The sequence below is a fragment of the Lampetra planeri genome, chromosome 26, assembly GCF_965212315.1.
Source record: "Lampetra planeri chromosome 26, kcLamPlan1.2.h2, whole genome shotgun sequence".
NCBI classification, from domain to species: domain Eukaryota; kingdom Metazoa; phylum Chordata; class Hyperoartia; order Petromyzontiformes; family Petromyzontidae; genus Lampetra; species Lampetra planeri.
The window spans coordinates 12,645,872-12,662,815 of record NC_136132.1 but is presented as its reverse complement, the minus strand read 5'-3'; the positions used below and the strand labels follow the sequence as shown (position 1 = coordinate 12,662,815).

At 54.8% G+C, this 16,944-nt stretch overlaps 1 protein-coding gene across 3 annotated transcripts in view; it reads right to left on the bottom strand.

Moving 5' to 3' along the window:
* ZFHX3 (zinc finger homeobox 3) overlaps window positions 1-16,539 on the bottom strand; it is a 127,043-nt gene extending 110,504 nt beyond the window's left edge. Inside the window, exons 1-2 of one of the 3 annotated variants that reach the window (XM_078606844.1) lie at window positions 15,896-16,539; window positions 13,406-13,544 (exon numbers count right to left, since the gene is read on the bottom strand). The gene's annotated coding sequence lies outside the window, so the exon portion shown is untranslated. Of the gene's footprint in view, window positions 1-13,405; window positions 13,569-15,895 lie in introns of those variants that run through there. The other 2 variants (XM_078606846.1, XM_078606845.1) reach the window with 2 other exon arrangements.
* Window positions 16,540-16,944: the final 405 nt, after the last annotated feature.

The window sequence follows — 16,944 nt, the reverse complement described above, 5'->3', positions numbered from 1 at the left end:
CTAGACAGGTTGATGCGTCGCAGGACCGCGAGAGAGGATGCCAGCTTAGGGGAGGCATTCATCCAGCAGTGGGTAGATAGCTGCTGATAGTGTTGATTAAAGTTGATGACAATGATGATAATGACTTGGTGAAGCGCACAATTCTTTGGGATATAAATTTAAATGTGCGGAGTGAAAACCGCTCGTGGACTCGTTGTGATCTCTTTGTGCTAAATAATCAATCGGTTAGGACTAAGAGGCACGTGCTCGCTGCTAGCGCGGTCACCAGGACCTCCAGCGGCGGACGGGGGGGGGGATTCCGCACGGCAAACTCGGGGAAGGGATGTTCAACATCTGTACTCTGGCGCGCACGCACGCACACACACACCCCGAGTCAAGATTGCTCATACATCACCAGCTAATGTGGCCTTTCAAAACATGAATGGTTACATTCATTAGATTCATCTTAAGAGGATACGTAGCAGGACATTTTGTATTTCAAATGGCAAAACAATATCTCTATTTATTTGCGAGTACTGACCGGAATTAAAGAAACTCAGAAACGGAACAGAAATACGGGAGGGGTGCCGGTGCAGCGGCTCGCACGACGCTACGAAGCCGGCGACCAGAGGTCGATTCCCACCCACGGCTATCATCAGTGGCGAGCGGTATTATCTGAAAATTGGTCCTGGGCACTGACCAACGTGGTGAAATATGGTTAAACAAGCACCACGATAGACAGACACAAACTTCAGGAAGCCTCCATCGAGGTCGGGGACTGACGGAGGGTCGCGGAGACTCAACCAACTGAATTCACGTGGGAAATAACGAAAAATAAAGTTAAGGCCGTCGTGAGGAAAGCCAGCGGCGTGTGGGACAGAGGCAGCAGAGGAGGAGCTACCGGCGCAGGCGGCCCGCAGCCTCGCGGCGCTAACGAAGGTAGCGCAGGGGCCGGCGGCGGCGGTGGCGCCGCGGGCTCCAGCCCCGGCGTTGTCAGGCCGTGCGATGTCGTACTCGGTGCGGCGTGCACTGTACAGCGAATTCGGACAAAAGCCACGCGTGGGGTAGCAGCAGCAGCATCAACGCCACCGCCAGCACTGCAGCGACGCTGCTTGCTGCTGCAGCCTTATCGAAGATCTGAAAGCCAGACCTTGCAGCGCATTTGGATATTCTGGTTAATGTTTAATTCGGGTCGAGATTGCATGACACAAAACAAACACACTCGACTTACTTATTTCCAGAGCTGCAATGCCGCGCAGTCACCAACGCAAACCGCTGACTGTTTCAATACAGAGGAAGCTTTTGGATAAATTATTAATATTATATGTGCTCTAGTTAATCTGCGCTGTAATTTAAATGCATGCGATTTGCCCAATTTGAAAAAAAAACGCATTTAAAACTACGCACTCAAAAACGCGTTATTTAACGATACCCTCAGATCGTACACGAAAGAGTAATTTGTCCGCAGAACAAAACATTACCGCCAGCGACGGTTAGCGTCTGCTGTACACGGCGATCCCTTCCTCACGGAACATTTTCCCGGGTCGCTGAACAGTGGCTGCAGTCGGTGGAACCCCACGAGCAGTCGCCACGGCCAGACGGAAAAACACGTAAACGGGACAGCGGTGTGCGGGGCGAAGAAATATTTTCCGGATCGACCGGACAGACCCGGCTGAAACGACATCACGCGCCACACACCCACACATCTCTCCATAATTCAAACCGTCAAGACGGGTACATGGGTTTGAACAAGAAGGGACGATGGCCGATGGTCAAAAACGGTGACAGAGCGGCAGCCAAGGAGTGGAAACGCGTCAGGAGGACGTCCACAGAGGAGGTAGAGCAATGAAAATCAACTGGCGTGCAGATGCTAGGTGGACAGCCACCGAGGTAGTGACGGGTTTCTTTTCTCATTCCTGTTGCTGCTCCATGGCCCCCCCTGTACCGTTCCCGTTCTGCTGTAAATGCGAAAAAATCGATTGAGAGACGGTGACAGCTTGAGCATAGGGGTTGTGGGGAGGGGGGCTTCATTCAGCAGTGGATCGACCGTGGCCGATGGACGAATGTAACGGCGTCTTCGCACCTTGCTTGGAAGACACGGAAGTGAAGGAGCCATGCGCGAGGCCGGCCATCCCACGGAGGTCCGCTCGGCTCGCCATTGTGCCAGAGCTCACGCCGAGACTCCCACCACGTGGCTCGAGCCGAGCGGCGTCCGTGGCACCGGCGTACCTCGGCCAGGCCCCGATGCGTGTCCGGGATGGCAAGTGCGCCGCAACTCGCGAATGAATAAGCCCCAATTTGTCAGAGCGCCACGCTCCCAAATTCCCGCAACGCGGCCGCCTTTTATGATGGTAATGGGCAGGACGCGCGCCGAGTAATTAAAACACGATCCCCGCCACCGGCATTTGCATCCAAGGACGCGTCCTCCAGTGACGGTGGCGGTGTGGCCGGCGCTGAAAGGTCCCCCCCACCACCACCGATTAACATATGCAGATGAAACGAATTGACACGTGCCAGTCCGCGACGTCGGCGCCAGACCGGCGAGGGATTCCTATTAACCCCCGCGTGTAAGAGAGAGGCCCATTAAATCCATCCATTCTCATTATCCCAAGTTCGCATGGCCCTTGATTAAATAGCCCCGTCCCTAGAAGCGTATTGATATGCAAACGAGGTTCGGGCGGCAGTTGCCACGGTGTCGTCGCCCGCTAACCCCGGCCTGACACGGGGTTTACGAGGACAACGAAATGAGCAATCTGTCGAGAGGCAAAGAGACAGGCGGCTCTGGATGGGAGGAGATGACAAATCGTCGCTTTGAAAAGTTGTTTTCATTCTGCTTTTTTTTATTCCTTCTCTTCTAACCCCCCCCACCCCCCCGTTAAAATCCATATACCCAACCCTACCCACCTTCCCTCACACACTCACTGTTCCGAACCCATCCTGGTTAAAACTGTCCCGTGGAAAAATTAAATGTGTGTTGTCTGTGCGCAGTGGCTCGTCGGCCGGAAAAGAATGTGAAATTGGTCCGACTTGCCGCGGGGTCGCCGTGGGGATGGCTGGCAGGAGACGCCGGCGACGGTAACGCGATGCCGCGCGCTCACCGGGCAGCAACGACCGAGCGGCCCTTATAATTAGACGTGTCACATCCACCCCGACGTGACTGTCAAATCTGCACAAACAGCGCTGAGCAAGTGGGGGAGGGAGGAGGGGGGCTCTCAGGGTGGTGGGATTCCCGAAACGACGGAACGTGCACACGAGAGCGAACCGAGCCGAGTCCGTCTCGGGTGCTCGCGACGCGACTCGCAGCGGCCGACACCGCTACGACAAAACACGCCGGGGCCCGGGCCGACGGCGCACATGTCAGAGGAGAAGGGCGAGGGACGGTTATGGTTAAACCAAGGGCCTCGGGTACACAAACGTGCGCACGCGCGCCATATACCACGCGCGCCATATACCACGCGCGTTACACCTCCATCGGCGCGCAGCGTGCAGGGACGCCGTCTGAAGAGGTCACATCCGCACGCAGCACATCGTGCGATGCATTGCGACGCACGCAGCGTTAGACAGAGTACACTTGCATTAACGTGCTAGTATACACACAGACGTGCGTACGTATGCACTCACTCACGCACGCACGAGATATCATACACACGGGTCTCATTACACTCCAGTATACAGCGATAGCATACCGCCACATACACACAGCGCGTACGGTTGTGTACGAGCTATAGTTAGGAAGATGGCTATGTTTGTGAAAATATGATTTTAGTCTTTGCATTCAGCGACAATTACAGTATTTCCTTATTGAACGTCAAAAAAATAAACATTTATATTAAAAAATTAGTAAAATTTCGCCTGTAAATAAAAAAGTCAGATATAGCGAATTGTGTTATATGAAGGTCACATGACGGGAACATCACGGTCCTCAATCTGTGAGCATGAACTGGTTCACATTATTTAAAATATAATTTACCTTTAACTTCCATGTTTAATTCTCGCACAATTCTACAATTAATGAGATTCCATAGCTACCATCAATTGTAATGCTTCTGCTGAAAATAAATAACTCGCGCAATTGCAAATAAATGTATCGATTAAAAATGACGACGAGATTTGAGTCTCACTCGGTGGAGACGCATCTCTTCCAGAGGACTGGTAGGCCACAAAGTCAACATGGTTCTCATCAGTAGATACATTTTTTTTTAAATGAGAATGTTTTACTAACCTTTATATTATAAATACTATGATAAATACACGTAGATAAATTTTTGATTTTTTTTTCTGTCAGCTTTGTAACAAACTGAAAATATATTCTCAACGTGCTGTAAAATTACATTTGCCAGTATCCTTTACAATGCACTAACTGTGCTGGCAAGAAACAATCCGTTATTTAAATCGTACGTTACAATTTAAGAATTACTTTTAAATATATTTGTTGCAGCTATAAATTCGATATCATTATTAATAATCCATGAAATATATTTGCAAACAGAGATCACGGTAATGTTTTAGACACATCTGCACACGTAACACGAATACGTCCAACCCAGACCTTACAACATTTCTCTTATTTGCACTGTACCATTGACATCGTTATCCGCACTGTCAAACGCCGCATTGTACCGTACCAAACAAGCGCTCGCGCGCACGCACGCACGCACGCACTCCTATACTCACTCACGCGCACTCGTATACTCACTCACGCGCAAAAAAAATCCTTTTCCGCCGAGCCGGTGAGAACTTTCACGTTTTCATCGCAATTGGACAGGAACGTGCTCAAAAAATCCCGTAAGTAAAATGTAGATTTTCTCACAATTAAATAAAAGTTGCCTGCCTGCGACGGTGGCACCTCGCAGCGATTCCACACCTGGGCTGTAAATTCCTGCCGCGGTTTCCCAGCCACCCAGCACCGCCACCACCGCCGCCGCCTCCGCCGCATGAAAGGGAAGTCGTCTTCATCCCTGGCGAATTTGCCAAAATTTACAAGGGGGTATCATCTCTCCTCGGCTCCCACCGACACCCCAAAAATGCTGGCCACTTTGCGAGGAAAGCACGGCGGTGGTGGCGGAGGACAGGGCCCTCCGGATCACAAACCAGTGCCTCCCCCCCCACCCTCCTTCATCCTCTCCTCCTTCACTCTGCCCCATGTGTACCCCCCCCCTCCCAAAACACTCCCCATCCCTCCCTCCCCAAACCTTCCGGCAAAAGCCAGGCCACACAAAAGGGGCCTTTCACTGGATCGCGGGGGATCTTCACATCTAACCCGACTCCTCCATCCCCCCCCCCTTCGGCCTAGGCAGAACAGCGCACTTTTTTGTGACCATTTGCATTAATTAGTTCAAAGGGAAGCCCAACAATTAACCGCACACGATCATAGCCGCGGGGAGGCTAACCTGTCATGACTCTGGGATGACCGGCAGAGGCTCGAGGAGTTGGCGAAAAGAGCCCCCCCCCCCCCCTTGTCTTTACAGTGCGTCTCTCCCTCCGCGCTCGGCCACACTACAAGTTGGCTTATTACTCCGCGGCGTAATAACGCGGGCCCGCGCTCGTTTCCCCATCGCGCGCTGGGAACACGTCATTAGCGCGAGCGAGGGGCACTTCTTGCCGAGACCATCAGAGATCCTCCGCGTTCATTCTTCATCGACGCCGCTGTCTCTCGCCATTACCGGCAATAACAGTCACAGGTCATTTGCTCTCCCTTGGCAGTTTCTCTCTCGCTTTGTTTAGATCACACGGCGGCAAACAAGAACGACACAAAGAAGGCAACGGCGGCGGTGGCGGCGCGGTCCCCATCTCGTGACTTCCAAGTTCACGAGCCGTTCGGACGCGACCGACAGCCGTTTCGATGATCAAATTGTGGCCCTCTTCGTCTCACCCGCCACATCCGCCACTTGGGCCCTCAAAAACACCCTGGGGTCTGGGCACGGGCCGGAGTGACAATGCGACACGGTTATATTCCACACGTAATGATTAAGTCTGCCTAATGAGATTGCATTTTTTTTTAAAGCAGTGCTTTATGATACGAACCTGAAACCCTTTGGCCCATGATTGATTCTCATTCTATTGGCAATCATGCATACCAGCCATTGCCATATTTAATAAATACACGCATCAGCTCACAGCTCGAAACAGGGCAGATAAAAATCAGAGGAGGACATGGGAATCACATCAGCCACGAGCCAATGCAAGCGCTGGCAATATTGATTTTTTAATGTTTTCTTTTGCTTAGTTAATCATGATTGTCTCAATTTCGGCAAAGCCAATTAAGAGCTCACTAATCACGGCTGCTGGCGAGTGATGGATGTAGGCCTGGGACTTGTGTTCACCACTCAACACCACCACACACACACGAACACTACAGCATCGAAAACACACCACCATCACACTGTCTGCAATATCATAAAAACATCACCATTACATATACACACAGCACCATCACATAAACACACACTACAGCATCAAACACACACCACTTATTACACACACAACCACAGTCTGCAACATTATACACACACCACCACCATCACATGAACACACACACACCACATACACACAACGTGCACGCACTCGCTCCCTTTATACAGTCCACGTGTAGAAACGTTCTCGCACACACGCAACAGCACGTAACATTCACTTACCATGCACACACACACAGACACACACCCAACCGCGAAGACAACCAACCCCGGATAGCCTTTAACAAGACTGTTGGGGCAAGTGCTTTTCACGAGTAACTCGTCCGGTGAGTGGCACACGAGGGGGTGGGTGGCCAACAGCACACCTGGATCTTGGTCATAAGCGGGAATCAAACTCGGGAGGTCAAGTTCCGAGCGCGGTTCGCGAATCACTCCGCTACCGCTCCCCATACGCGCGCGCGCACACACACACACCATGAACACCACACCACGTGTATACACACACACACACCATGAACACCACACCACGTGTATACACACACACCATGAACACCACACCACGTGTATACACACACACACACCATGAACACCACACCACGTGTATACACACACACCATGAACACCACACCACGTGTATACACACACACACACCATGAACACCACACCACGTGTATACACACACACACACCATGAACACCACACCACGTGTATACACACACACCACGTGTATACACACACACACACACCATGAACACCACACCACGTGTATACACACACACACACCATGAACACCACACCACGTGTATACACACACACACACCATGAACACCACACCACGTGTATACACACACACCACGTGTATACACACACACACATCATGGACACCACACCACGTGTATACACACACACACACCATGGACACCACACCACGTGTATACACACACACACACCATGAACAACACACCACGTGTATACACATACACACCATGAACAACACACCACGTGTATACACATACACACCATGAACAACCCACCACGTGTACACACACACACCATGAACACCACACCACGTGTACACACACACACCATGAACAACCCACCACGTGTATACACACACACACCATGAACAACACACCACGTGTATACACACACACACACACACCATGGACACCACACCACGTGTATACACACACACACACACCATGGACACCACACCACGTGTATGCACACACACACCATGAACAACACACCACGTGTACACACACACACATCATGAACAACACACCACGTGTACACACACACACACACCATGAACAACACACCACGTGTACACACACGCACACACCATGAACAACACACCACGTGTACACACACGCACACACCATGAACAACACACCACGTGTACACACACGCACACACCATGAACAACACACCACGTGTACACACACACGCACACACCACGTGTACACACACACAATGAACAACACACCACGTGTACACACACACAATGAACAACACACCACGTGTAAACACACACACACACAATGAACAACACACCACGTGTATATACACACACACACCACGTGTACACACACACCATGAACACCGCACGTGTATACACACGCACACACACCATGAACAACACACGTGTATACACACGCACACACACCATGAACACACGTGTATACACACACACCATGAACAACACACCACGTGTATACACACACCCCACGTGCACACTACACCATATGTAGAACAGCACACACACAGCACTAAGCGCTCACGTGTACATAAGCGCTCACTTCACGTGAACTCTACACTACGTGTAAACACACACACAGGACGTACACACGCACACACAAACACGTGGACACACACAAAAAAAACACACCTCACAAATACTGTGTATACAAATACAAAGATCCCCCGTATAGCCTGAACAGACTGTTGGGGCAAGTGCTGTAAGCGAGTAGCACCTATTAAGGCCGAGACGGCACACGCCCGGTCGCCTTTGTCTCCCCAGTGACGATGTATACACACCGCACCAGGTACTTATTTGATGCCGAGTCGACCTAGGGGAGGTCCAGGACCACTTCAGATAATCGTCACTGGTGTTGGCCTTGAGCGGGAATCGAACTCGGCTCTCCGGGTTCGTAGCGCAGCGTAGCGCTAACGGCAGCACATAGAGATAACAACAAAGCTCCCCCGTGTAGCCTTAACAGACTGTAGGTTAAAAGCCGGCACGGCACACGAGGGGGCGGGTGGCCAACACCACGCCCGGCCGCCTTTGTCTCTCGAGTGACTAGGTTCAGATAATCGTCAACGGTGTTGGCTGCATATATAGACACGCACACGTGTACACACCACTCTCGTGTACACACTCACACAATCAGTTCACCTGTACACACCACCCTCGTTGTACATGCACACTCACAATCAGTGCACGTGTACACACGCACACAACACCGCCAAGTCGGCCCTGTCCGTTGCCCGAGCCGCCGTGAGAGAGCGCACTGCGAGAGGGAGCGTGAGAGAGGGAGCGTGAGAGAGAGCGTGAGTGAGTGTGAGTGAGTGAGCGTGAGTGAGAGAGAGCGTGAGAGAGAGTGCGTGAGTGAGTGAGAGCGTGAGAGAGAGAGAGCGTGAGTGAGAGAGAGCGAGTGAGAGAGTGAGTGAGAGCGTGAGTGAGTGAGCGTGAGTGAGAGAGAGCGTGAGAGAGAGTGTGAGTGAGAGAGCGTGAGTGAGAGAGAGCGTGAGAGAGTGAGTGAGAGCGTGAGTGAGAGTGTGAGAGAGAGAGAGCGTGAGTGAGAGGGCGTGAGTGAGTGAGCGTGAGTGAGAGTGAGAGAGGGAGCGTGAATGAGAGATAGCGTGAGAGAGTGAGAGTGTGAGTGAGGGAGCGTGAGTGAGCGTGAGTGAGAGTGTGAGAGAGGGAGCGTGAGTGAAATATAGCGTGAGTGAGAGAGTGTGAGCGTGAGTGAGAGATAGCGTGAGTGATTGAGAGTGTGAGAGAGTGAGAGAGGGAGCGTGAGAGAGGGAGCGTGAGAGAGGGAGCGTGAGAGGGAGAGAGCGTGAGAGGGAGGGAGAGAGCGAGTGAGAGAGAGTGAGTGAGAGAGAGAGGGAGCGTGAGAGGGAGAGAGCGTGAGTGAGAGAAAGTGTGAGTGAGAGAGCGTGAGAGAGGGAGCGTGAGAGGGAGAGTGAGGGCGTGAGTGAGTGTGAGTGAGCGAGTGAGTGAGTGAGCGGGAGCGAGTGAGTGAGCGAGTGAGTGTGAGTGAGAGGGAGCGAGAGAGTGTGAGTGAGATGGAGCGAGTGAGAGGGAGCGAGTGAGTGAGTGAGCGGGAGCGAGTGAGTGAGCGAGTGAGTGTGAGTGAGAGGGAGCGAGAGAGCGTGAGTGAGAGGGAGCGAGAGAGTGTGAGTGAGAGGGAGCGAGTGAGTGAGTGAGCGGGAGCGAGTGAGTGAGCTAGAGGGAGCGAGAGAGTGTGAGCTAGAGGGAGCGAGAGAGTGTGAGTGAGAGGGAGCGAGAGAGTGTGAGCTAGAGGGAGCGAGAGAGTGTGAGTGAGAGGGAGCGAGAGAGCGTGAGTGAGAGTGAGAGGGAGCGAGAGAGTGTGAGTGAGAGGGAGCGAGTGAGTGAGTGAGCGGGAGCGAGTGAGTGAGCTAGAGGGAGCGAGAGAGTGTGAGTGTGAGTGAGATGGAGCGAGAGAGCGTGAGTGTGAGTGAGATGGAGCGAGAGAGTGTGAGTGAGTGAAAGGGAGCGAGTGAGTGAGAGAGCGTGAGTGTGAGGACGAGAGAGGAGGGATGACTCAGGAGGGCCTAATGCACGGCGGCGATGGCGAGTGGGCGAGCCCCCTGAATACTGTGGCTGATTTTCATATCGATCGTGCGATGAGCGCGGCCACCGAGAGCGCCGGCGGTTAATCACCGCGCACGGGAACGCGCGGGGCGCGTGGCGTTTGTTTAGCCATTGAATGGGGGCTCGCCCCCCCCCCCATCTTCCACTTCCAACTGAACGTCGAAAGATTTTGGGGAGCATTGTTATGTTAATTTTAGAGAGAGCGAACTCACTCCCTGCACCCCCACACCCATCCCGCGAGCTGAAGAGCGTCCAGCGAGGGACACCTCGGAAGCCCCTGGGCGCCCGCGCTCGAAGGCCGCCTGGCCACGTGCGCCCGTGCCGAGCGAGGTGTCCCGGTGTCGGCGTCTCGTGAAAATAAAAACAAATGGGGGGTGGGAGGGTGGTTTGTCGATGTTGCGATTGAAGCGCTCGCTTCTCCCGTCTGAGGTTTTCGGGGATTTGTTACCGCCGTTGCTTGGTGTTGTTGTTCGCCACGATGTCCCCACGTTTTCGTATCTATGTGATATGTCTCGGGAGGGGGGGAGGCATCTTCGGGGAACAAAATCCCCAGCACGTGGGAGTAAAACGTCGGGACATCGTGCCGAACGGACACTAGGGCCGCACACCCCGTGGTGATCGAGTCAACAACTTTCCCCAATCCCAACGAAGCGGCGAGTCGCCCGCCGCAGGAGATGATGGGGAGCAAAGACTTCAAGGACTCGGCTCTCTCTTTCTCTCTCACCGATGGTGGAGTTCGTCGAGAAGTGACCACGCGGAGGAGCAGACCCCCGCTACGCGTTCCCAGCAAATCGGTATAGACAGAAACAGTTGGCGTCGAGCAAAGTCTAAAAATGCGACAATCGACAAAAAATGCCGCAGATTATGATGTAAATTTGTGCAACACTTAACCATCGTAATGAGAGCCCAGCGGTAAGTTGGGCAGTGCCTGGGCTGTCCGCTCTGCACTCAACCGGTGAAGCCACCAGAACGAGCCTGAGAAGGTCCACGAGAGGCGAGCTCGCCACCACACTGCTTTGTCACGGCGACTACAAAGCGAGGAGCCTGGAAGCCCCTGTGACACTCACTCCCAGGGAGTGCACGGGAGGGAGGGAGGGGGCTCGCAGCAAAGTGAGCACTAACAGAGTCGAACAATGCGCACGCCGGCCAGGCCCTGCATGCGATCGATGCCCTAGAGCGGGCGACGCGACACAAGCAAACAGCGACAAGTCCAACGCCACGCACGAGCGCAGGCCTCGCGTTTTCTCACACGCACGCACACACGCACGTGTCCGTTCCCTGGAGCCGTGCACTCCCTGCCCACGTCCCGTGGCGTCTAACCAAACCGTGCGTTCTTGCTGATAGAGCAGAACACTAGAGAGTTAAACCCTGGAGTGACAGTCTGCAGCTAATGACATCGCAGCAGCAACAATCATTTCACATCCGAGGCCTCCGCGCGATCTTTGCCCTGGCATCACGGGCAGCAGCAGCAGCAGCGACAACACGGGCAGCAGCAGCGGCAGCGCCGCTCCCCGCACGCGCGGCCGGGTCTCGGCGTCTCTAACCCGCCCGGTCCCTCCGGACTGGGCCCCTCTCCCCACGGGGGGGGGGGGGGGGCGACCCTTTTGACGCTGGATAGTAGAGGTCAGTCGGTCAGCGAGTGAGTCAGTCGGGCGGGGGGTCTCCCCCCGCAGTCTAAAACTGCATCGACAAATGGAACAACACAAAAAATCCACTCGACGTCAGCCGAGCGGCGTTTGACTCGGCCATGCGGCCAGCTCCACGCCACGCCACGGCGGAGTGGCTGTGGCTCAAGCGAACGCGGCACACACACTCGGTCCCCGCTCAGAAGAGGAAAAAAGAGAAGAGGGGAAAAAAACCCCACATCATTTGTCCATTTATCCCTCCATTTTACTTCCAATCTCCCCGACTGCCACTACATTTCGGTGCCACTGACAATTTGGGGGAATACAATGCAGAAGGCACTTTCCCCTAAACTATAGATCTATCGATCCCCCAGCTCGCTCCCAGAGCATCGAGAGCAGTTGCCAATCCGTGCTGCAAGAGGCGCCGGCGTCGGCGTATCTGAGCGATCGTGCACAACACACGGGGCGAAGTCAACCCCCGCGCTATATAGCGTCTAGCTCTGCCCCTGCCAAGAAGCTCCGAGGCTGGAGACCCGAAAACCCATTCAGCTAAGAACTTGAGGGAGAAAAATCATCGTAAAAAGTAAAGCCGATGCGATCGTTGGGTCTCCGCGCTGACACCCCGCCGCGATCGATCGGCCTCTTACCGGCGGCGCACGGCTGGGCGAGCGCTCCTCCCTGGGCCGCCCGGCTCACAGCTCGCTGTGCTCCCGGGCCGCGCTCGCCTCGGACGCGCCGCCTCTCCGCATCATCTCTCTTTCTTTCTCTCCTCTCTCTCTCTCTCGCGCTCTCTCCCTCTCGCGCTCTCTCTCTCGCTCGCTCTCTCTTCCCTCTCCCTCGCTCTCTCCCTCTCGTATCCCCTCCCGCGTGCTGTCCGCTCCCCCTCGCTCGCTCCCTCTCTCCTCGCTCCCCCCGACTGTCGCCGCTCGCCGCGCCGCTCGGCGCGCCGTCCGCGGGGCTCCTCGCCCCGGAGAGGAGTCGCTCCTCCCTTCGCCGCCGCCGCACGCGCGGGGAAGCCGCCGCCGCCGCCGCCTTCCTCGCCCTGCTCGAAGCGCTAGCGCCGGATTAAACGCGTCCCCGCGGCCAGCTCGCGGGAGGCGACGTGGTAAGGTGGTGGCTCTGCTGCTGCTGCCGGCGCCAGGTAAACCCACAGCACCACCACCGCCACTACTACACGTACAGTGCGCGCGGGCGAACGAGCGGGAGCCGGGGACTCGCAACTCGAGAGCGGCGCGGTCGCACGCGGAGCCGCTCGGCGCGGGCCACGCAGCAGTCCCGGTCCCGTCTGCCCGCTCAAGTTAGTTTAGACGCGAGGGCGAGCTCGAGGGAGGCGAGCGGTAACAGCCCTGGGCCACGTCGGGACGCGAGAGGCCGATCGCAACCCGCGGCTTGCGGCCGCGAAGACCCCCGGGGAAGCTCGACTCGGGCGAGGCGAGCGGCTTTGTCGCGGCGCGGACAACTTGGGCGTTCGCAGCAGAAGTGCGAGCGGCGGAGAACGAAAAACAAAACGACGCGAAGAATGAGAAGCAGGAAATAAAACTTACTCTTTTCTCTTCATCTTCCTTCTTTGGTAAGCGAGCGGCGTGAGTGAGTGAGGAGTGAGCGGGTCCCCCGGTCGAAGAATCCCCGGGCAGCGGCTCCGGATCGCGCCCCGCGACGCCGCGGCTGCCAACCGCGCGGCGACTGGAAGGGAAGTGCAGAGATGAAAATCCGATATCTTTATTCTGCTAATTATTTTCCATGCAAAATGGCTGAGCGCGTGCACTGCGCATGCCCTCATTACCGAGGCACGCCGGGAAGGAGCAATTAGCGAGGTGATCAATATTCAGTAGCCCCCGCCAGCAGACGCTTTGAAGTCGGGGCGGCGCAAGTGACACGGCTCTAATCGCCGAGAGTCGAGGAGCGCGGAGCGAGAGCGCGCAGGCACAAGACGACGGCCGTCGGCGCGATCGCGCTACGGCATTTCGTCCCAAAGTGCAGTTCCCCGTCTGCGTGGTGTTTCTCGGTGACAGTTGCAGCGCCGGTGCTTAGGCAAAGTACGCGGATCGGCAATGGCACGCGGCGCAGTGTCCGGCCAAGCGTCCACCCTCACTCATCTCCGAGCGAGCGTCTAGTCGCCCAGGTGCATCTATAGGGGGCTTCGGTTGTGACGAGGGTTATTATTTTTTATTTTGTGTCATTCGCGTTCTACAGTAATTGTCGCCTGCTAACTACGCCCTGCTTGGAATGCGTTTAAAGCTTCAGCGGCGAGGCTCGCGTTAAGGGGGAATTGGCTCTTCCCACAGCTTCGTTTTCACAGTAGAAATTGAACACGGGGGGGGGGGGGGGGTGTGAAGATACCTACTACTCTGACACTCTTTGTGGCGTGTCTCTCGCCCTCTAAAACACAAGCACCGTCGCCTTGGCGGCGGTGGCCACTACCACCCCGCCAGCGTCCAGGCCACGACCCGAGAGACGGATCACCCGGCACGGAGCGCGGCCGCACAGGCACCCAATCTTGTTTAGGCACAAACGCGAGCGTTGATTTATTTAAAGTCGCCCTTATATCTACCCCCCCCCCCAGACGTGTATTTCGCATATTTTCAGTACCGAATATTGACCCAAATTTCCCTCAAAAATGCGACGCTAATTTATATTTTTTTATTGGAATAATAATTATGTAAAAAAAACACGAGTAACACAAAAGGTGACACAGGCGTCCGCGGCAATAACAACAACATTCGGGGGCCGCTTTACATTTGCAGGTCTCATTGTAAGGTGCAATGCGAGATGTTGGCTAATGTTTACGTGACTTGAAGTGACGTTGTCGTCTTTGTGTGGACAGTGGGGTGCTGCGCGTCGAGTTGTTTTTAAAACCGCGGGCAATTTTGCTCGCACATCCCCCAGGTTTGTAACAAATCCCGGAGTGATGCTTTCGCGAGCAGCAATCGGCCGCAGCATTAAGACCACGGTCGCCGCGTGGCGTACACGGAGGGCCTCGATCGACAGCGATAACACAAAGCACAGGCACAGACGGTGCGCGCACGCCTCGGTTTTGCTTGACACGCTTTGTAAAAACAACAACAACGACGACAACGACCGCGTGTGAAGTGCATTGTAACGACGCTGCCAATTCATGCGCGGCAACTATACCAACAACAACCAGCTCGACTACCGTGCAATTCGGAGGCGTCGCCTGCCCGGTATATTAATATCGGGAACGCAAACAAGCAGTCTGCTCCGTTTGAATAAAAAAACCCTGTAAACCGCGTTAAGGGCTCACATTTGTAATAAACAGTCGCGCTATTTTGCCTATAAACATGCCGCTCCGATGGCTTGATTTTCTATACCGTTCCGGGTCAGGTAGCGATGATTGAGTGGCGCCCTCTGTAGATTCGAGACGAGTTGCAGTCAACATCGTCGCACCTTTCTGTGCGCCTTGGTGTGACGATCACCGCGCAAAGGAGCGGACGCGAGATTGTTCCCTCGTAGAAGGCAGCGCTGAGTGAGAGGCCCGCGGGTCTGTGCTCTCGACTCGCGGCTGTTGGCGGCGCGAGTCGGGGACGTGGGGGGGGGTTCTGGAGCCGAGGCCGCTCGGCGCCGAGTGGCGCGCCCGCCGCGGAGGTTGTCACAACGCGAGCGCGCACGCGGCCTTAGCGAGAGAGAAGGACGTCGTACGGAGGAGGCGGCCGTTTTGTTTGCAAGAAATTGCTACTCGCGTGTGTGAGAGCACTGGACAGGTGCACTGGTGATCGAGATCGCCTACTCTCCGTTTTATCTTTAACAAAAAACATCGTGTTTTGTGCGTCCGCTTTGCGTTGTGTAACCAGCGGCACCGCTTCCTCTGCTCGCATTGTCATCTCTACAATAAAGGCCGTCCCCCCCCCCCCATCATTCCCATGTCTGTCCGGAACGCGTCGTGTCAGTCACAGCCCCGCGAGGTGCAATAGTCCCAAACAGCGCCGCGGTAACACACTCCGAGAGAAAATAATCGATGTCTTTGGTCGAGAGAGAGAGCGCGAGGGGGAAAACCCCAGACCACAACTTGAACTCACCTTGAAGTTTCTGTCCGATGGCGCGGCGCGCCAGCAGCTAATTTTCCACAGAGACCTCGGCCGGGAGAACAGAATATTTCGGCTCGTGAATGTTAAAGAGGCTTCTGAGGAGCGGCCCGTGTGTCCGCGGTATAAGTACAGATGTGTTACAGCACCGGGACTACGGATGGAAGCCGCTATTCCGACGGAGGCTGGGATGCCGCTATCGGCCGGTAATGAGGCGGCCTCGCTCTATGCGGAACAAACAGGCGGGCAGACACGACTGCGCCGCCGTCAATAAATTAAAATGCGTTACGTACAAAGGACCGGGAGAAATTGCCGTTATGTAACTCATTTCCAGAGCTCGCTCGTAAGATTTTGAAATGAACTTATGACGAAAAGCACCCCCCCCCCACACCGCTCGCCCTGGACAGTACCGGAGATAACCGCGCGTGCCCCGCGCCGACGGAATTGTGTCGGTGGTCTCTTAGTCTAAATTAATATTTATACACGCTGGCCCGCGTCTCGCACGTCACCAAATTGCGTGATTGCACACACTTATAATAAAGGCGCACAGTTTTAATGCGTGAATGCGCGCGGGGATCCGGGCCCCGAATGTGGCCCAAATCTGCGCCTCGCCAACTCGACGCGAGCGCGCACTGAAACCTCACGCGGGGCCGCGGCTCAAATACCGACGCATCGCCCGACGACGCCGCCGCCTTTACGCTCTTGATTAAACCGACGGATGGGAAAGAAAATGTAACAAAAAATTAAATAACAAAACATTCCTCCGATACTTGAGATGAGGGCGGGACGTCAGCCCACTTCCCCGATTAATTGACGCCGCTCATTTGTTTATTTTACTTTCTTTCTTGCACATTTTAACTAATTGCGAGCCACGCGATTGCGCCAGGATGGTATTCGCCCGGCCGAGGTGTCCGCCCGATCGGGAGATGATTTGTGTTGTTGTTGCGCAATTGTGTGAGCGACGGGAAGGTTTCGTGTAATTTAGGCACCGCGAGGTGCGAGGTGGCCGAGGTGGATGGAAGTTGTTCGCACGTTACCGCCTC